At 46.2% G+C, this 17,861-nt stretch overlaps 20 non-coding genes and 3 pseudogenes across 20 annotated transcripts; all 23 read left to right on the forward strand.

The window, feature by feature from the left end:
• The first annotated feature begins 4,972 nt into the window (after nucleotides 1-4,972).
• Nucleotides 4,973-5,136, forward strand: LOC134990594 (U1 spliceosomal RNA). Its single transcript, XR_010195366.1, has one exon. It is a non-coding gene; the product is annotated as a U1 spliceosomal RNA (small nuclear RNA).
• Nucleotides 5,137-5,288: 152 nt separating this feature from the next.
• On the forward strand, nucleotides 5,289-5,430 carry LOC134990618 (U1 spliceosomal RNA; annotated as a pseudogene).
• A 692-nt stretch (nucleotides 5,431-6,122) lies between these two features.
• LOC134990589 (U1 spliceosomal RNA) lies at nucleotides 6,123-6,286 on the forward strand. Its single transcript, XR_010195362.1, has one exon. It is a non-coding gene; the product is annotated as a U1 spliceosomal RNA (small nuclear RNA).
• Nucleotides 6,287-6,438: 152 nt separating this feature from the next.
• Nucleotides 6,439-6,601, forward strand: LOC134990612 (U1 spliceosomal RNA). The gene has a single exon (XR_010195382.1). It is a non-coding gene; the product is annotated as a U1 spliceosomal RNA (small nuclear RNA).
• Nucleotides 6,602-7,266: 665 nt separating this feature from the next.
• On the forward strand, nucleotides 7,267-7,430 carry LOC134990601 (U1 spliceosomal RNA). Its single transcript, XR_010195373.1, has one exon. It is a non-coding gene; the product is annotated as a U1 spliceosomal RNA (small nuclear RNA).
• A 152-nt stretch (nucleotides 7,431-7,582) lies between these two features.
• Nucleotides 7,583-7,745, forward strand: LOC134990606 (U1 spliceosomal RNA). Its single transcript, XR_010195378.1, has one exon. It is a non-coding gene; the product is annotated as a U1 spliceosomal RNA (small nuclear RNA).
• A 671-nt stretch (nucleotides 7,746-8,416) lies between these two features.
• Nucleotides 8,417-8,580, forward strand: LOC134990613 (U1 spliceosomal RNA). Its single transcript, XR_010195383.1, has one exon. It is a non-coding gene; the product is annotated as a U1 spliceosomal RNA (small nuclear RNA).
• A 152-nt stretch (nucleotides 8,581-8,732) lies between these two features.
• Nucleotides 8,733-8,895, forward strand: LOC134990617 (U1 spliceosomal RNA). The gene has a single exon (XR_010195387.1). It is a non-coding gene; the product is annotated as a U1 spliceosomal RNA (small nuclear RNA).
• A 672-nt stretch (nucleotides 8,896-9,567) lies between these two features.
• Nucleotides 9,568-9,731, forward strand: LOC134990588 (U1 spliceosomal RNA). The gene has a single exon (XR_010195361.1). It is a non-coding gene; the product is annotated as a U1 spliceosomal RNA (small nuclear RNA).
• Nucleotides 9,732-9,883: 152 nt separating this feature from the next.
• On the forward strand, nucleotides 9,884-10,025 carry LOC134990619 (U1 spliceosomal RNA; annotated as a pseudogene).
• A 692-nt stretch (nucleotides 10,026-10,717) lies between these two features.
• Nucleotides 10,718-10,881, forward strand: LOC134990578 (U1 spliceosomal RNA). Its single transcript, XR_010195351.1, has one exon. It is a non-coding gene; the product is annotated as a U1 spliceosomal RNA (small nuclear RNA).
• A 152-nt stretch (nucleotides 10,882-11,033) lies between these two features.
• LOC134990608 (U1 spliceosomal RNA) lies at nucleotides 11,034-11,169 on the forward strand (annotated as a pseudogene).
• A 698-nt stretch (nucleotides 11,170-11,867) lies between these two features.
• Nucleotides 11,868-12,031, forward strand: LOC134990621 (U1 spliceosomal RNA). The gene has a single exon (XR_010195389.1). It is a non-coding gene; the product is annotated as a U1 spliceosomal RNA (small nuclear RNA).
• Nucleotides 12,032-12,183: 152 nt separating this feature from the next.
• LOC134990603 (U1 spliceosomal RNA) lies at nucleotides 12,184-12,346 on the forward strand. Its single transcript, XR_010195375.1, has one exon. It is a non-coding gene; the product is annotated as a U1 spliceosomal RNA (small nuclear RNA).
• Nucleotides 12,347-12,992: 646 nt separating this feature from the next.
• LOC134990593 (U1 spliceosomal RNA) lies at nucleotides 12,993-13,156 on the forward strand. The gene has a single exon (XR_010195365.1). It is a non-coding gene; the product is annotated as a U1 spliceosomal RNA (small nuclear RNA).
• Nucleotides 13,157-13,308: 152 nt separating this feature from the next.
• On the forward strand, nucleotides 13,309-13,471 carry LOC134990614 (U1 spliceosomal RNA). Its single transcript, XR_010195384.1, has one exon. It is a non-coding gene; the product is annotated as a U1 spliceosomal RNA (small nuclear RNA).
• Nucleotides 13,472-14,141: 670 nt separating this feature from the next.
• Nucleotides 14,142-14,305, forward strand: LOC134990583 (U1 spliceosomal RNA). The gene has a single exon (XR_010195356.1). It is a non-coding gene; the product is annotated as a U1 spliceosomal RNA (small nuclear RNA).
• Nucleotides 14,306-14,457: 152 nt separating this feature from the next.
• On the forward strand, nucleotides 14,458-14,620 carry LOC134990597 (U1 spliceosomal RNA). The gene has a single exon (XR_010195369.1). It is a non-coding gene; the product is annotated as a U1 spliceosomal RNA (small nuclear RNA).
• A 671-nt stretch (nucleotides 14,621-15,291) lies between these two features.
• On the forward strand, nucleotides 15,292-15,455 carry LOC134990584 (U1 spliceosomal RNA). The gene has a single exon (XR_010195357.1). It is a non-coding gene; the product is annotated as a U1 spliceosomal RNA (small nuclear RNA).
• Nucleotides 15,456-15,607: 152 nt separating this feature from the next.
• Nucleotides 15,608-15,770, forward strand: LOC134990599 (U1 spliceosomal RNA). The gene has a single exon (XR_010195371.1). It is a non-coding gene; the product is annotated as a U1 spliceosomal RNA (small nuclear RNA).
• Nucleotides 15,771-16,441: 671 nt separating this feature from the next.
• LOC134990595 (U1 spliceosomal RNA) lies at nucleotides 16,442-16,605 on the forward strand. Its single transcript, XR_010195367.1, has one exon. It is a non-coding gene; the product is annotated as a U1 spliceosomal RNA (small nuclear RNA).
• Nucleotides 16,606-16,757: 152 nt separating this feature from the next.
• Nucleotides 16,758-16,920, forward strand: LOC134990615 (U1 spliceosomal RNA). The gene has a single exon (XR_010195385.1). It is a non-coding gene; the product is annotated as a U1 spliceosomal RNA (small nuclear RNA).
• Nucleotides 16,921-17,591: 671 nt separating this feature from the next.
• Nucleotides 17,592-17,755, forward strand: LOC134990579 (U1 spliceosomal RNA). Its single transcript, XR_010195352.1, has one exon. It is a non-coding gene; the product is annotated as a U1 spliceosomal RNA (small nuclear RNA).
• The last annotated feature ends 106 nt before the right edge of the window (nucleotides 17,756-17,861 follow it).

The following is a 17,861-nucleotide window of genomic DNA, read 5'->3' on the forward strand; positions in this document are numbered from 1 at the left end:
GAGGATAGTTTCAATCTGCCTACCTCTGGGTTATGGGCCCAGCATGCTTCCATTGCAGTACTCTGCTGCACATGTAAGTGCAAGAGATCCTGAAGCACTCACTCATCATGGGAAAGTACCAATGTGTTTCTTCGTTGGTTGATGGAAGAAACATCTTACAAAAACTCTCCAGATTATAGACTTTTGAAAGTTTTTCTAGGAAACGTTTTAGATGAATGCTTATTAGCCTTTGTCAGTATGGACTTTTGCAAAGTGTCTCTGTGGCGCAATCAGTTAGTATGTACGGCTATTAACCATAAGGTTGGTGGTTCAATCCCACCCAGGGACCTAATTGACCTTGTTATCAGATTTTGGTGATCTTTAAGTAGACAAGTCAAAATTTCAAACCCCCTGTTATGGTGTACGGTACCTGGCCTTCTCTGATGTAATCAGAGTTAGATTTGATTCAGTGATTTTATAAAAACAGCTAGGAAGCACAATTTAGCAGTTGGTTGCAGAGAAAAAAAATATGCTGGCAGAAAAATCCAATTGAGTGATTAAACAGCTCTTCATTTTCTGGCTTTATTTTTATGCTAACAAATTTGTTCTCTGAAAAGTGTCCACAAAGCCAAGTCTCTGATTAACACCTTTGTAAGGATGGTTTTTCACCTATTACTAAATTAAACTTGCTTCATTGGAAAGGCAGCAAGATGCATCCTCATTTCAATGTCTACTAAAATAATACAAGTTGACACCAGGAAACATTAACGCCACTGCATCCTTGCTGCTTTCTCATGTGGAAGTCTGTTTAATATGAAAACAAGGTGATATCTAATTAGCACACAGGTAAGGAATTAAGAAAATCTTTATTTAAGGGTGAAGATGTTTCTCACAAAATCGTTGCCCCAATGCATCATTGAAATTCAAGCTGGAAATGTGATTTTAATATATCACTTGTACATTTTGTATTGCTCTTCTGGTGACAATGTAGTTTGTTTTTGTCAATTACCATTTTAATAATAGGGTAAAGAAAATGAAGTGGATTTTTGAAAGAAAACAATACTGTCAATATACTATTAAAACAAATTAAAATGGTAAAAGTTATTGTACTTTAAGTAAAAATAAAAGAGACAAAATATCAATCCCAGTTTTGGATTACTTTAATTAACAAAAAAAAAATGCATATAGCAGAGGATAGTTTCAATCTGCCTACCTCTGGGTTATGGGCCCAGCATGCTTCCATTGCAGTACTCTGCTGCACATGTAAGTTCAAGAGATCCTGAAGCACTCACTCATCATGGGAAAGTACCAATGTGTTTCTTCGTTGGTTGATGGAAGAAACATCTTACAAAAACTCTCCAGATTATTGACTTTTTAAAGTTTTTCTAGGAAACGTTTTAGATGAATGCTTATTAGCCTTTGTCAGTATGGACTTTTGCAAAGTGTCTCTGTGGCGCAATCAGTTAGTATGTACGGCTATTAACCAAAAGGTTGGTGGTTCAATCCCACCCAGGGACCTAATTGACCTTGTTATCAGATTTTGGTGATCTTTAAGTAGACAAGTCAAAATTTCAAACCCCCTGTTATGGTGTAGGGTACCTGGCCTTCTCTGATGTAATCAGAGTTAGATTTGATTCAGTGATTTTATAAAAACAGCTAGGAAGCACAATTTAGCAGTGGGTTGCAGAGAAAAAAAATATGCTGGCAGAAAAATCCAATTGAGTGATTAAACAGCTCTTTATTTTCTGGCTTTATTTTTATGCTAACAAATTTGTTCTCTGAAAAGTGTCCACAAAGCCAAGTCTCTGATTAACACCTTTGTAAGGATGGTTTTTCACCTATTACTAAATTAAACTTGCTTCATTGGAAAGGCAGCAAGATGCATCCTCATTTCAATGTCTACTGAAATAATACAGGTTGACACCAGGAAACATTAACGCCACTGCATCCTTGCTGCTTTCTCATGTGGAAGTCTGTTTAATGTGAAAACAAGGTGATATCTAATTAGCACACAGGTAAGGAATTAAGAAAATCTTTATTTAAGGGTGAAGATGTTTCTCACAAAATCGTTGCCCCCATGCATCATTGAAATTCAAGCTGGAAAGATGATTTTAATATATCACTTGTACATTTTGTATTGCTCTTCTGGTGACAATGTAGTTTGTTTTTGTCAATTACCATTTTATTATAGGGTAAAGAAAATTAAGTGGATTTTTGAAAGAAAACAATACTGTCAATATACTATTAAAACAAATTAAAATGGTAAAAGTTATTGTACTTTAAGTAAAAATAAAAGAGCCAAAATATCAATCCCAGTTTTGGATTACTTTAATTAACAAACAAAAAAATGCATATAGCAGAGGATAGTTTCAATCTGCCTACCTCTGGGTTATGGGCCCAGCATGCTTCCATTGCTGTACTCTGCTGCACATGTAAGTGCAAGAGATCCTGAAGCACTCACTCATCATGGAAAAGTACCAATGTGTTTCTTCGTTGGTTGATAGAAGAAACATCTTACAAAAACTCTCCAGATTATTGACTTTTTTAAGTTTTTCTAGGAAACGTTTTAGATGAATGCTTATTAGCATTTGTCAGTATGTTCTTTTGCAAAGTGTCTCTGTGGCGCAATCAGTTAGTGTGTACGGCAATTAACCAAAAGGTTGGTGGTTCAATCCCACCCAGGGACGTAATTGACCTTGTTATCAGATTTTGGTGATCTTTAAGTAGACAAGTCAAATTTCATACCCCCTGTTATGGTGTAGGGTACCTGGCCTTCTCTGATGTAATCAGAGTTAGATTTGATTCAGTGATTTTATAAAAACATCTAGGAAGCACAATTTAGCAGTGGGTTGCAGAGAAAAAGAAATATGCTGGCAAAAAAATCAAATTGCGTGATTAAACAGCTCTTCATTTTCTGGCTTTATTTTTATGCTAACAAATTTGTTCTCTGAAAAGTGTCCACAAAGCCAAGTCTCTGATTAACACCTTTGTAGGGATGGTTTTTCACCTATTACTAAATTAAACTTGCTTCATTGGAAAGGCAGCAAGATGTATCCTCATTTCAATGTCTACTGAAATAATACAGGTTGACACCAGGAAACATTAACGCCACTGCATCCTTGCTGCTTTCTCATGTGGAAGTCTGTTTAATGTGAAAACAAGGTGATATCTAATTAGCACACAGGTAAGGAATTAAGAAAATCTTTATTTAAGGGTGAAGATGTTTCTCACAAAATTGTTGACCCAATGCATCATTGAAATTCAAGCTGGAAAGATGATTTTAATATATCACTTGTACATTTTGTATTGCTCTTCTGGTGACAATGTAGTTTGTTTTTGTCAATTACCATTTTAATAATAGGGTAAAGAAAATGAAGTGGATTTTTGAAAGAAAACAATACTGTCAATATACTATTAAAACAAATTAAAATGGTAAAAGTTATTGTACTTTAAGTAAAAATAAAACAGACAAAATATCAATCCCAGTTTTGGATTACTTTAATTAACAAACAAAAAAATGCATATAGCAGAGGATAGTTTCAATCTGCCTACCTCTGGGTTATGGGCCCAGCATGCTTCCATTGCAGTACTCTGCTGCACATGTAAGTTCAAGAGATCCTGAAGCACTCACTCATCATGGGAAAGTACCAATGTGTTTCTTCGTTGGTTGATGGAAGAAACATCTTACAAAAACTTTCCAGATTATTGACTTTTTAAAGTTTTTCTAGGAAACGTTTTAGATGAATGCTTATTAGCCTTTGTCAGTATGGACTTTTGCAAAGTGTCTCTGTGGCGCAATCAGTTAGTATATACGGCTATTAACCAAAAGGTTGGTGGTTCAATCCCACCCAGGGACCTAATTGACCTTGTTATCAGATTTTGGTGATCTTTAAGTAGACAGTCAAAATTTCATACCCCCTTTTATGGTGTAGGGTACCTGGCCTTCTCTGATGTAATCAGAGTTAGATTTGATTCAGTGATTTTATGAAAACAGCTAGGAAGCACAATTTAGCAGTGGGTTGCAGAGAAAAAAAATATGCTGGCAGAAAAATCCAATTGAGTGATTAAACAGCTCTTTATTTTCTGGCTTTATTTTTATGCTAACAAATTTGTTCTCTGAAAAGTGTCCACAAAGCCAAGTCTCTGATTAACACCTTTGTAAGGATGGTTTTTCACCTATTACTAAATTAAACTTGCTTCATTGGAAAGGCAGCAAGATGCATCCTCATTTCAATGTCTACTGAAATAATACAGGTTGACACCAGGAAACATTAACGCCACTGCATCCTTGCTGCTTTCTCATGTGGAAGTCTGTTTAATGTGAAAACAAGGTGATATCTAATTAGCACACAGGTAAGGAATTAAGAAAATCTTTATTTAAGGGTGAAGATGTTTCTCACAAAATCGTTGCCCCAATGCATCATTGAAATTCAAGCTGGAAAGATGATTTTAATATATCACTTGTACATTTTGTATTGCTCTTCTGGTGACAATGTAGTTTGTTTTTGTCAATTACCATTTTAATAATAGGGTAAAGAAAATGAAGTGGATTTTTGAAAGAAAACAATACTGTCAATATACTATTAAAACAAATTAAAATGGTAAAAGTTATTGTACTTTAAGTAAAAATAAAAGAGACAAAATATCAATCCCAGTTTTGGATTACTTTAATTAACACAAAAAAAATGCATATAGCAGAGGATAGTTTCAATCTGCCTACCTCTGGGTTATGGGCCCAGCATCACTGTATGCAAATCCGTCTTCTGCAGACCTTCCCCCAGGAATGCTTGTACTAGTTGTTGCATTTGGTTTGTTGTTTGGGGGTGCTTCAGTATTAGGCAGCCTTCTGCCCTCCCATGTTCATTTGAAAATATGTGTTCTCCCTGCAGTTGTTGTCCCCAGATGAGAGTTCCCTTGTGCTGCCTCAGTTGAATCGCCTTTACTTGACAGAGATGTGCCTGAGCAGCGGCCCTCCCCAGCCCTATCCCAAATCATACTTATTTTGCATAGGAGATATCATGGTCATGAAGATTGTTCTCCCAGGGTGAGGTTCATTCATTGCATTCTGGGTATGATGACCCCTGTGATTTCCCCAAATATGGGAAACTCGACTGCATTATTTGTGGTAGTGGGGGACTGTGTTTGTGCTTTCCTCTGGTCAGCTCTGGTAAAAGTCAGATTTCTTTGTCTCAGATCTTCCTCTAGCCTTGTTCTTCTTTCGAGAGTTCCCTTGTGCTGCCTCAGTTGGATCTCCTTCACTTGACAGGGGGGTGCCCGAGCAGCGACCCTCCCCAGCTCTAGCCCAACTCCTACTTACCTGCCAGGTGAGATACTATGATCAGGAAGGTGCTTCTCCCAGGGCAAGGCTCACCCATTGCACTCTGGGTGTGCTGCCCCTTTGATTTCCCCAAATGTGGGACACTTGACTGCATAATTTGTGTTTCCCCTGGTCGGCTCTCATATAATTCAGATCTCTTTGTCTCAGGTCTCTCTTCAGCCTAGTTTGCTGTCTGTTTCCACTTCTCTTTTCTTGAGCCGCTCCCTTCTATGCCCTTGCACACTATCCTGACTTCTCCCATCTGCTTACTTTGTGCCTTCCAACGCACAATGCGAACTACAGGTAGTGCTGCAGGGCCCACACCCTTTTACTTGCCTTACAGAGCAGCTCTGGAGCTGTTACAGTGCCCAGCTGCTGCAAGAAATCAGCTTGAATGCTTCAGGGGCTGGGGCATAGCCAACATGAGCCCCACACCGAAGGAGGGTGGAGGTGTTTAATGCGAACTAGGGGTCATCCAAGCGCCGCAAAAGGCCGCCATGCCCTGCATGCCCCTTTTCTCTTTTCATATGCAGACGAGGGTTGAAGCCAACTTTGACCCACTGCTTGGATGACATCACCATATGCAAATCCATCTGCTGCAGGCCTTCCCCCAGGAATGCTTGCACTAGTTGTTGCATTTGGTTTGTTGTTTGGGGGTGCTTCAGTATTAGGCAGCCTTCTGCCCTCCCATGTTCATCTGAAAATATGTGTTCTCCCTGCAGTTGTTGTCCCCAGATGAGAGTTCCCTTGTGCTGCCTCAGTTGAATCTCCTTTACTTGACAGAGATGTGCCTGAGCAGCGGCCCTCCCCAGCCCTATCCCAAATCATACTTATTTTGCATAGGAGATACCATGGTCATGAAGATTGTTCTCCCAGGGTGAGGTTCATTCATTGCATTCTGGGTATGCTGACCCCTGTGATTTCCCCAAATGTGGGAAACTCGACTGCATTATTTGTGGTAGTGGGGGACTGTGTTTGTGCTTTCCTCTGGTCAGCTCTGGTAAAAGTCAGATTTCTTTGTCTCAGATCTTCCTCTAGCCTTGTTCTTCTTTCGAGAGTTCCCTTGTGCTGCCTCAGTTGGATCTCCTTCACTTGACAGGGGGGTGCCCGAGCAGCGACCCTCCCCAGCTCTAGCCCAACTCCTACTTACCTGCCAGGTGAGATACTATGATCATGAAGGTGCTTCTCCCAGGGCAAGGCTCATCCATTGCACTCTGGGTGTGCTGCTCCTGTGATTTCCCCAAATGTGGGAAACTTGACTGCATAATTTGTGTTTCCACTGGTCGGCTTTCATATAATTCAGATCTCTTTGTCTCAGGTCTCTCTCCAGCCTAGTTTGCTGTCTGTTTCCACTTCTTTTTTTTTGAGCCCCTCCCTTCTATACCCTTGTGCACTATCCTGACTTCTACTCCTGTCTGCTTACTTTGTGCCTTCCAATGCACAATGCAAACTACAGGTAGTGCTGCAGGGCCCACAACCTTTTACTTGCCTTACAGAGCAGCTCTGGAGCTGTTACAGTGCCAAGCTGCTGCAAGAAATCAGCTTGAATGCTGTGGCATTGCCAATATGAGCCCCACACCGAAGGAGGGTGGGGGTGTTTAATGCGAACTAAGGGTCATCCAAGCGCCGCAAAAGGCCGCCATGCCCTGCATACCCCTTTTCTCTTTTCATATGCAGATGAGGGTTCCAGCCAACTTTGGCCCACTGCTTGGATGACATCACTGTATGCAAATCCGTCTTCTGCAGACCTTCCCCCAGGAATGCTTGTACTAGTTGTTGCATTTGGTTTGTTGTTTGGGGGTGCTTCAGTATTAGGCAGCCTTCTGCCCTCCCATGTTCATTTGAAAATATGTGTTCTCCCTGCAGTTGTTGTCCCCAGATGAGAGTTCCCTTGTGCTGCCTCAGTTGAATCTCCTTTACTTGACAGAGATATGCCTGAGCAGCGGCCCTCCCCAGCCCTATCCCAAATCATACTTATTTTGCATAGGAGATACCATGGTCATGAAGATTGTTCTCCCAGGGTGAGGTTCATTCATTGCATTCTGGGTATGCTGACCCCTGTGATTTCCCCAAATGTGGGAAACTCGACTGCATTATTTGTGGTAGTGGGGGACTGTGTTTGTGCTTTCCTCTGGTCAGCTCTGGTAAAAGTCAGATTTCTTTGTCTCAGATCTTCCTCTAGCCTTGTTCTTCTTTCGAGAGTTCCCTTGTGCTGCCTCAGTTGGATCTCCTTCACTTGACAGGGGGGTGCCCGAGCAGCGACCCTCCCCAGCTCTAGCCCAACTCCTACTTACCTGCCAGGTGAGATACTATGATCAGGAAGGTGCTTCTCCCATGGCAAGGCTCACCCATTGCACTCTGGGTGTGCTGCTCCTGCGATTTCCCCAAATGTGGGACACTTGACTGCATAATTTGTGTTTCCTCTGGTCGGCTCTCGTATAATTCAGATCTCTTTGTCTCAGGTCTCTCTCCAGCCTAGTTTGCTGTCTGTTTCCACTTCTCTTTTCTTGAGCCGCTCCCTTCTATGCCCTTGCGCACTATCCTGACTTCTCCCGTCTGCTTACTTTGTGCCTTCCAACGCACAATGCGAACTACAGGTAGTGCTGCAGGGCCCACACCCTTTTAGTTGCCTTACAGAGCAGCTCTGGAGCTGTTACAGTGCCCAGCTGCTGCAAGAAATCAGCTGGAATGCTTCAGGGGCTGGGGCATTGCCAACATGAGCCCCACACCGAAGGAGGGTGGGGGTGTTTAATGCGAACTAAGGGTCATCCAAGCGCCGCAAAAGGCCGCCATGCCCTGCATACCCCTTTTCTCTTTTCATATGCAGATGAGGGTTCCAGCCAACTTTGGCCCACTGCTTGGATGACATCACTGTATGCAAATCCGTCTTCTGCAGACCTTCCCCCAGGAATGCTTGTACTAGTTGTTGCATTTGGTTTGTTGTTTGGGGGTGCTTCAGTATTAGGCAGCCTTCTGCCCTCCCATGTTCATTTGAAAATATGTGTTCTCCCTGCAGTTGTTGTCCCCAGATGAGAGTTCCCTTGTGCTGCCTCAGATGAATCTCCTTTACTTGACAGATATATGCCTGAGCAGCGGCCCTCCCCAGCCCTATCCCAAATCATACTTATTTTGCATAGGAGATACCATGGTCATGAAGATTGTTCTCCCAGGGTGAGGTTCATTCATTGCATTCTGGGTATGCTGACCCCTGTGATTTCCCCAAATGTGGGAAACTCGACTGCATTATTTGTGGTAGTGGGGGACTGTGTTTGTGCTTTCCTCTGCTCAGCTCTGGTAAAAGTCAGATTTCTTTGTCTCAGATCTTCCTCTAGCCTTGTTCTTCTTTCGAGAGTTCCCTTGTGCTGCCTCAGTTGGATCTCCTTCACTTGACAGGGGGGTGCCCGAGCAGCGACCCTCCCCAGCTCTAGCCCAACTCCTACTTACCTGCCTGGTGAGATATTATGATCTGGAAGGTGCTTCTCCCAGGGCAAGGCTCACCCATTGCACTCTGGGTGTGCTGCTCCTGCGATTTCCCCAAATGTGGGGCACTTGACTGCATAATTTGTGTTTCCTCTGGTCGGCTCTCGTATAATTCAGATCTCTTTGTCTCAGGTCTCTCTCCAGCCTAGTTTGCTGTCTGTTTCCACTTCTCTTTTCTTGAGCCGCTCCCTTCTATGCCCTTGCGCACTATCCTGACTTCTCCCGTCTGCTTACTTTGTGCCTTCCAACGCACAATGCGAACTACAGGTAGTGCTGCAGGGCCCACACCCTTTTACTTGCCTTACAGAGCAGCTCTGGAGCTGTTACAGTGCCCAGCTGCTGCAAGAAATCAGCTTGAATGCTTCAGGTGCTGGGGCATAGCCAACATGAGCCCCACACCGAAGGAGGGTGGAGGTGTTTAATGCGAATTAGGGGTCATGCAAGCGCCGCAAAAGGCCGCCATGCCCTGCACATCCCTTTTTTCTTTTCATATGCAGACGAGGGTTGAAGCCAACTTTGACCCACTGCTTGGATGACATCACCATATGCAAATCCATCTGCTGCAGGCCTTCCCCCAGGAATGCTTGCACTAGTTGTTGCATTTGGTTTGTTGTTTTTTGGGTGCTTCAGTATTAGGCAGCCTTCTGCCCTCCCATGTTCATCTGAAAATATGTGTTCTCCCTGCAGTTGTTGTCCCCAGATGAGAGTTCCCTTGTGCTGCCTCAGTTGAATCTCCTTTACTTGACAGAGATGTGCCTGAGCAGCGGCCCTCCCCAGCCCTATACCAAATCATACTTATTTTGCATAGGAGATATCATGGTCATGAAGATTGTTCTCCCAGGGTGAGGTTCATTCATTGCATTCTGGGTATGATGACCCCTGTGATTTCCCCAAATGTGGGAAACTCGACTGCATTATTTGTGGTAGTGGGGGACTGTGTTTGTGCTTTCCTCTGGTCAGCTCTGGTAAAAGTCAGATTTCTTTGTCTCAGATCTTCCTCTAGCCTTGTTCTTCTTTCGAGAGTTCCCTTGTGCTGCCTCAGTTGGATCTCCTTCACTTGACAGGGGGGTGCCCGAGCAGCGACCCTCCCCAGCTCTAGCCCAACTCCTACTTACCTGCCAGGTGAGATACTATGATCATGTAGGTGCTTCTCCCAGGGCAAGGCTCACCCATTGCACTCTGGGTGTGCTGCCCCTTTGATTTCCCCAAATGTGGGAAACTTGACTGCATAATTTGTGTTTCCCCTGGTCGGCTCTCATATAATTCAGATCTCTTTGTCTCAGGTCTCTCTTCAGCCTAGTTTGCTGTCTGTTTCCACTTCTCTTTTCTTGAGCCGCTCCCTTCTATGCCCTTGCGCACTATCCTGACTTCTCCTATCTGCTTACTTTGTGCCTTCCAACGCACAATGCGAACTACAGGTAGTGCTGCAGGGCCCACACCCTTTTACTTGCCTTACAGAGCAGCTCTGGAGCTGTTACAGTGCCCAGCTGCTGCAAGAAATCAGCTTGAATGCTTCAGGGGCTGGGGCATTGCCAACATGAGCCCCACACCGAAGGAGGGTGGAGGTGTTTAATGCGAACTAGGGGTCATCCAAGCGCCGCAAAAGGCCGCCATGCCCTGCACGCCCCTTTTCTCTTTTCATATGCAGATGAGGGTTGAAGCCAACTTTGACCCACTGCTTGGATGACATCACCATATGCAAATCCATCTGCTGCAGGCCTTCCCCCAGGAATGCTTGTACTAGTAGTTGCATTTGGTTTGTTGTTTGGGGGTGCTTCAGTATTAGGCTGCCTTCTGCCCTCCCATGTTCATCTGAAAATATGTGTTCTCCCTGCAGTTGTTGTCCCCAGATGAGAGTTCCCTTGTGCTGCCTCAGTTGAATCTCCTTTACTTGACAGAGATGTGCCTGAGCAGCGGCCCTCCCCAGCCCTATCCCAAATCATACTTATTTTGCATAGGAGATACCATGGTCATGAAGATTGTTCTCCCAGGGTGAGGTTCATTCATTGCATTCTGAGTATGCTGACCCCTGTGATTTCCCCAAATGTGGGAAACTCGACTGCATTATTTGTGGTAGTGGGGGACTGTGTTTGTGCTTTCCTCTGGTCAGCTCTGGTAAAAGTCAGATTTCTTTGTCTCAGATCTTCCTCTAGCCTTGTTCCTCTTTCGAGAGTTCCCTTGTGCTGCCTCAGTTGGATCTCCTTCACTTGACAGGGGGGTTCCCGAGCAGCGACCCTCCCCAGCTCTAGCCCAACTCCTACTTACCTGCCAGGTGAGATACTATGATCATGAAGGTGCTTCTCCCAGGGCAAGGCTCACCCATTGCACTCTGGGTGTGCTGCTCCTGCAATTTCCCCAAATGTGGGACACTTGACTGCATAATTTGTGTTTCCCCTTGTCGGCTCTCGTATAATTCAGATCTCTTTGTCTCAGGTCTCTCTCCAGCCTAGTTTGCTGTCTGTTTCCACTTCTCTTTTCTTGAGCCGCTCCCTTCTATGCCCTTGCGCACTATCCTGACTTCTCCCGTCTGCTTACTTTGTGCCTTACAATGCACAATGCAAACTACAGGTAGTGCTGCAGGGCCCACACCCTTTTACTTGCCTTACAGAGCAGCTCTGGAGCTGTTACAGTGCCCAGCTGCTGCAAGAAATCAGCTTGAATGCTTCAGGGGCTGAGGCATAGCCAACATGAGCCCCACACCGAAGGAGGGTGGAGGTGTTTAATGCGAACTAAGGGTCATCCAAGTGCCGCAAAAGGCCGCCATGCCCTGCACGCCCCTTTTCTCTTTTCATATGCAGACGAGGGTTGAAGCCAACTTTGACCCACTGCTTGGATGGCATTACCATATGCAAATCAATCTGCTGCAGGCCTTCCCCCAGGAATGCTTGCACTAGTTGTTGCATTTGGTTTGTTGTTTGGGGGTGCTTCAGTATTAGGCAGCCTTCTGCCCTCCCATGTTCATCTGAAAATATGTGTTCTCCCTGCAGTTGTTGTCCCCAGATGAGAGTTCCCTTGTGCTGCCTCAGTTGAATCTCCTTTACTTGACAGAGATGTGCCTGAGCAGCGGCCCTCCCCAGCCCTATCCCAAATCATACTTATTTTGCATAGGAGATACCATGGTCATGAAGATTGTTCTCCCAGGGTGAGGTTCATTCATTGCATTCTGGGTATGCTGACCCCTGTGATTTCCCCAAATGTGGGAAACTCGACTGCATTATTTGTGGTAGTGGGGGACTGTGTTTGTGCTTTCCTCTGGTCAGCTCTGGTAAAAGTCAGATTTCTTTGTCTCAGATCTTCCTCTAGCCTTGTTCTTCTTTCGAGAGTTCCCTTGTGCTGCCTCAGTTGGATCTCCTTCACTTGACAGGGGGGTGCACGAGCAGCGACCCTCCCCAGCTCTAGCCCAACTCCTATTTACCTGCCAGGTGAGATACCATGATCAGGAAGGTGCTTCTCCCAGGGCAAGGCTCACCCATTGCACTCTGGGTGTGCTGCTCCTGCGATTTCCCCAAATGTGGGACACTTGACTGCATAATTTGTGTTTCCTCTGGTCGGCTCTCATATAATTCAGATCTCTTTGTCTAAGGTCTTTCTCCAGCCTAGTTTGCTGTCTGTTTCCACTTCTCTTTTCTTGAGCCGCTCCCTTCTATGCAGTTGCGCACTATCCTGACCTCTCCCGTCTGCTTACTTTGTGCCTTCCAACGCACAATGCATACTACAGGTAGTGCTGCAGGGCCCACACCCTTTTACATGCTTTACAGAGCAACTCTGGAGCTGTTACAGTGCCCAGCTGCTGCAAGAAATCATCTTGAATGCTTCAGGGGCTGGGGCATAGCCAACATGAGCCCCACACCGAAGAAGGGGTCATCCAAGCGCCACAAAAGGACACCATGCCCTGCACATCCCTTTTTTCTTTTCATATGCAGACGAGGGTTGAAGCCAACTTTGACCCACTGCTTGGATGACATCACCATATGCAAATCCATCTGCTGCAGGCCTTCCCCCAGGAATGCTTGCACTAGTTATTGCATTTGGTTTGTTGTTTGGGGGTGCTTCAGTATTAGGCAGCCTTCTGCCCTCCCATGTTCATCTGAAAATATGTGTTCTCCCTGCAGTTGTTGTCCCCAGATGAGAGTTCCCTTGTGCTGCCTCAGTTGAATCTCCTTTACTTGACAGAGATGTGCCTGAGCAGCGGCCCTCCCCAGCCCTATCCCAAATCATACTTATTTTGCATAGGAGATACCATGGTCATGAAGATTGATCTCCCAGGGTGAGGTTCATTCATTGCATTCTGGGTCTGCTGACCCCTGTGATTTCCCCAAATGTGGGAAACTCGACTGCATTATTTGTGGTAGTGGGGGACTGTGTTTGTGCTTTCTTCTGGTCAACTCTGGTAAAAATCAGATTTCTTTGTCTCAGATCTTCCTCTAGCCTTGTTCCTCTTTCGAGATTTCCCTTGTGCTGCCTCAGTTGGATCTCCTTCACTTGACAGGGGGGTACCCGAGCAGCGACCCTCCCCAGCTCTAGCCCAACTCCTACTTACCTGCCAGGTGAGATACTATGATCATGTAGGTGCTTCTCCCAGGGCAAGGCTCACCCATTGCACTCTGGGTGTGCTGCCCCTGTGATTTCCCCAAATGTGGGAAACTTGACTGCATAATTTGTGTTTCCCCTGGTCGTCTCTCGTATAATTCAGATCTCTTTGTCTCAGGTCTCTCTCCAGCCTAGTTTGCTGTCTGTTTCCACTTCTCTTTTCTTGAGCCGCTCCCTTCTATGCCCTTGCGCACTATCCTGACTTCTCCCGTCTGCTTACTTTGTGCCTTCCAAAACACAATGCAAACTACAGGTAGTGCTGCAGGGCCCACACCCTTTTACTTGCCTCACAGAGCAGCTCTGGAGCTGTTACAGTACCCAGCTGCTGCAAGAAATCAGCTTGAATGCTTCAGGGGCAGGGGCATTGCCAACATGAGCCCCACACCGAAGGAGGGTGGAGGTGTTTAATGCGAACTAAGGGTCACCCAAGCGCCGCAAAAGGCCGCCATGCCCTGCACGCCCCTTTTCTCTTTTCATATGCAGACGAGGGTTGAAGCCAACTTTGACCCACTGCTTGGATGGCATTACCATATGCAAATCAATCTGCTGCAGGCCTTCCCCCAGGAATGCTTGCACTAGTTGTTGCATTTGGTTTGTTGTTTGGGGGTGCTTCGGTATTAGGCAGCCTTCTGCCCTCCCATGTTCATCTGAAAATATGTGTTCTCCCTGCAGTTGTTGTCCCCAGATGAGAGTTCCCTTGTGCTGCCTCAGTTGAATCTCCTTTACTTGACAGAGATGTGCCTGAGCAGCGGCCCTCCCAGCCCTATCCCAAATCATACTTATTTTGCATAGGAGATACCATGGTCATGAAGATTGTTCTCCCAGGGTGAGGTTCATTCATTGCATTCTGGGTATGCTGACCCCTGTGGTTTCCCCAAATGTGGGAAACTCGACTGCATTATTTGTGGTAGTGGGGGACTGTGTTTGTGCTTTCCTCTGCTCAGCTCTGGTAAAAGTCAGATTTCTTTGTCTCAGATCTTCCTCTAGCCTTGTTCTTCTTTCGAGAGTTCCCTTGTGCTGCCTCAGTTGGATCTCCTTCACTTGACAGGGGGGTGCCCGAGCAGCGACCCTCCCCAGCTCTAGCCCAACTCCTACTTACCTGCCAGGTGAGATACTATGATCAGGAAGGTGCTTCTCCCAGGGCAAGGCTCACCCATTGCACTCTGGGTGTGCTGCTCCTGCGATTTCCCCAAATGTGGGAAACTTGACTGCATAATTTGTGTTTCCTCTGGTCGGCTCTCGTATAATTCAGATCTCTTTGTCTCAGGTCTTTCTCCAGCCTAGTTTGCTGTCTGTTTCCACTTCTCTTTTCTTGAGCCGCTCCCTTCTATGCCCTTGCGCACTATCCTGACCTCTCCCGTCTGCTTACTTTGTGCCTTCCAACGCACAATGCATACTACAGGTAGTGCTGCAGGGCCCACACCCTTTTACATGCTTTACAGAACAGCTCTGGAGCTGTTACAGTGCCCAGCTGCTGCAAGAAATCATCTTGAATGCTTCAGGGGCTGGGGCATAGCCAACATGAGCCCCACACCGAAGGAGGGTGGAGATGTTTAATGCGAATTAAGGGTCATCCAAGCGCCACAAAAGGACGCCATGCCCTGCACATCCCTTTTTTCTTTTCATATGCAGACGAGGGTTGAAGCCAACTTTGACCCACTGCTTGGATGACATCACCATATGCAAATCCATCTGCTGCAGGCCTTCCCCCAGGAATGCTTACACTAGTTGTTGCATTTGGTTTGTTGTTTGGGGGTGCTTCAGTATTAGGCAGCCTTCTGCCCTCCCATGTTCATCTGAAAATATGTGTTCTACCTGCAGTTGTTGTCCCCAGATGAGAGTTCCCTTGTGCTTCCTCAGTTGAATCTCCTTTACTTGACAGAGCTGTGCCTGAGCAGCGGCCCTCCCCAGCCCTATCCCAAATCATACTTATTTTGCATAGGAGATACCATGGTCATGAAGATTGTTCTCCCAGGGTGAGGTTCATTCATTGCATTCTGGGTATGCTGACCCCTGTGATTTCCCCAAATGTGGGAAACTCGACTGCATTATTTGTGGTAGTGGGGGACTGTGTTTGTGCTTTCTTCTGGTCAACTCTGGTAAAAGTCAGATTTCTTTGTCTCAGATCTTCCTCTAGCCTTGTTCTTCTTTCGAGAGTTCCCTTGTGCTGCCTCAGTTGGATCTCCTTCACTTGACAGGGGGGTGCCCGAGCAGCGACCCTCCCCAGCTCTAGCCCAACTCCTACTTACCTGCCAGGTGAGATACTATGATCAGGAAGGTGCTTCTCCCAGGGCAAGGCTCACCCATTGCACTCTGGGTGTGCTGCTCCTGCGATTTCCCCAAATGTGGGACACTTGACTGCATAATTTGTGTTTCCTCTGGTCGGCTCTCGTATAATTCAGATCTCTTTGTCTCAGGTCTCTCTCCAGCCTAGTTTGCTGTCTGTTTCCACTTCTCTTTTCTTGAGCCGCTCCCTTCTATGCCCTTGCGCACTATCCTGACTTCTCCCGTCTGCTTACTTTGTGCCTTCCAACGCACAATGCGAACTACAGGTAGTGCTGCAGGGCCCACACCCTTTTAGTTGCCTTACAGAGCAGCTCTGGAGCTGTTACAGTGCCCAGCTGCTGCAAGAAATCAGCTTGAATGCTTCAGGTGCTGGGGCATAGCCAACATGAGCCCCACACCTAAGGAGGGTGGAGGTGTTTAATGCGAATTAGGGGTCATGCAAGCGCCGAAAAAGGCCGCCATGCCCTGCACATCCCTTTTTTCTTTTCATATGCAGACGAGGGTTGAAGCCAACTTTGACCCACTGCTTGGATGACATCACCATATGCAAATCCATCTGCTGCAGGCCTTCCCCCAGGAATGCTTGCACTAGTTGTTGCATTTGGTTTGTTGTTTGGGGGTGCTTCAGTATTAGGCAGCCTTCTGCCCTCCCATGTTCATCTGAAAATATGTGTTCTCCCTGCAGTTGTTGTCCCCAGATGAGAGTTCCCTTGTGCTGCCTCAGTTGAATCGCCTTTACTTGACAGAGATGTGCCTGAGCAGCGGCCCTCCCCAGCCCTATCCCAAATCATACTTATTTTGCATAGGAGATATCATGGTCATGAAGATTGTTCTCCCAGGGTGAGGTTCATTCATTGCATTCTGGGTATGATGACCCCTGTGATTTCCCCAAATGTGGGAAACTCGACTGCATTATTTGTGGTAGTGGGGGACTGTGTTTGTGCTTTCTTCTGGTCAACTCTGGTAAAAATCAGATTTCTTTGTCTCAGATCTTCCTCTAGCCTTGTTCCTCTTTCGAGAGTTCCCTTGTGCTGCCTCAGTTGGATCTCCTTCACTTGACAGGGGGGTACCCGAGCAGCGACCCTCCCCAGCTCTAGCCCAACTCCTACTTACCTGCCAGGTGAGATACTATGATCATGTAGGTGCTTCTCCCAGGGCAAGGCTCACCCATTGCACTCTGGGTGTGCTGCCCCTGTGATTTCCCCAAATGTGGGAAACTTGACTGCATAATTTGTGTTTCCCCTGGTCGTCTCTCGTATAATTCAGATCTCTTTGTCTCAGGTCTCTCTCCAGCCTAGTTTGCTGTCTGTTTCCACTTCTCTTTTCTTGAGCCGCTCCCTTCTATGCCCTTGCGCACTATCCTGACTTCTCCCGTCTGCTTACTTTGTGCCTTCCAACACACAATGCAAACTACAGGTAGTGCTGCAGGGCCCACACCCATTTACTTGCCTCACAGAGCAGCTCTGGAGCTGTTACAGTACCCAGCTGCTGCAAGAAATCAGCTTGAATGCTTCAGGGGCTGGGGCATTGCCAACATGAGCCCCACACCGAAGGAGGGTGGAGGTGTTTAATGCGAACTAAGGGTCACCCAAGCGCCGCAAAAGGCCGCCATGCCCTGCACGCCCCTTTTCTCTTTTCATATGCAGACGAGGGTTGAAGCCAACTTTGACCCACTGCTTGGATGGCATTACCATATGCAAATCAATCTGCTGCAGGCCTTCCCCCAGGAATGCTTGCACTAGTTGTTGCATTTGGTTTGTTGTTTGGGGGTGCTTCGGTATTAGGCAGCCTTCTGCCCTCCCATGTTCATCTGAAAATATGTGTTCTCCCTGCAGTTGTTGTCCCCAGATGAGAGTTCCCTTGTGCTGCCTCAGTTGAATCTCCTTTACTTGACAGAGATGTGCCTGAGCAGCGGCCCTCCCCAGCCCTATCCCAAATCATACTTATTTTGCATAGGAGATACCATGGTCATGAAGATTGTTCTCCCAGGGTGAGGTTCATTCATTGCATTCTGGGTATGCTGACCCCTGTGATTTCCCCAAATGTGGGAAACTCGACTGCATTATTTGTGGTAGTGGGGGACTGTGTTTGTGCTTTCCTCTGCTCAGCTCTGGTAAAAGTCAGATTTCTTTGTCTCAGATCTTCCTCTAGCCTTGTTCTTCTTTCGAGAGTTCCCTTGTGCTGCCTCAGTTGGATCTCCTTCACTTGA

The sequence above is a fragment of the Pseudophryne corroboree genome, unplaced genomic scaffold (genome assembly GCF_028390025.1).
Source record: "Pseudophryne corroboree isolate aPseCor3 unplaced genomic scaffold, aPseCor3.hap2 scaffold_1184, whole genome shotgun sequence".
Lineage (NCBI taxonomy): Eukaryota > Metazoa > Chordata > Amphibia > Anura > Myobatrachidae > Pseudophryne > Pseudophryne corroboree.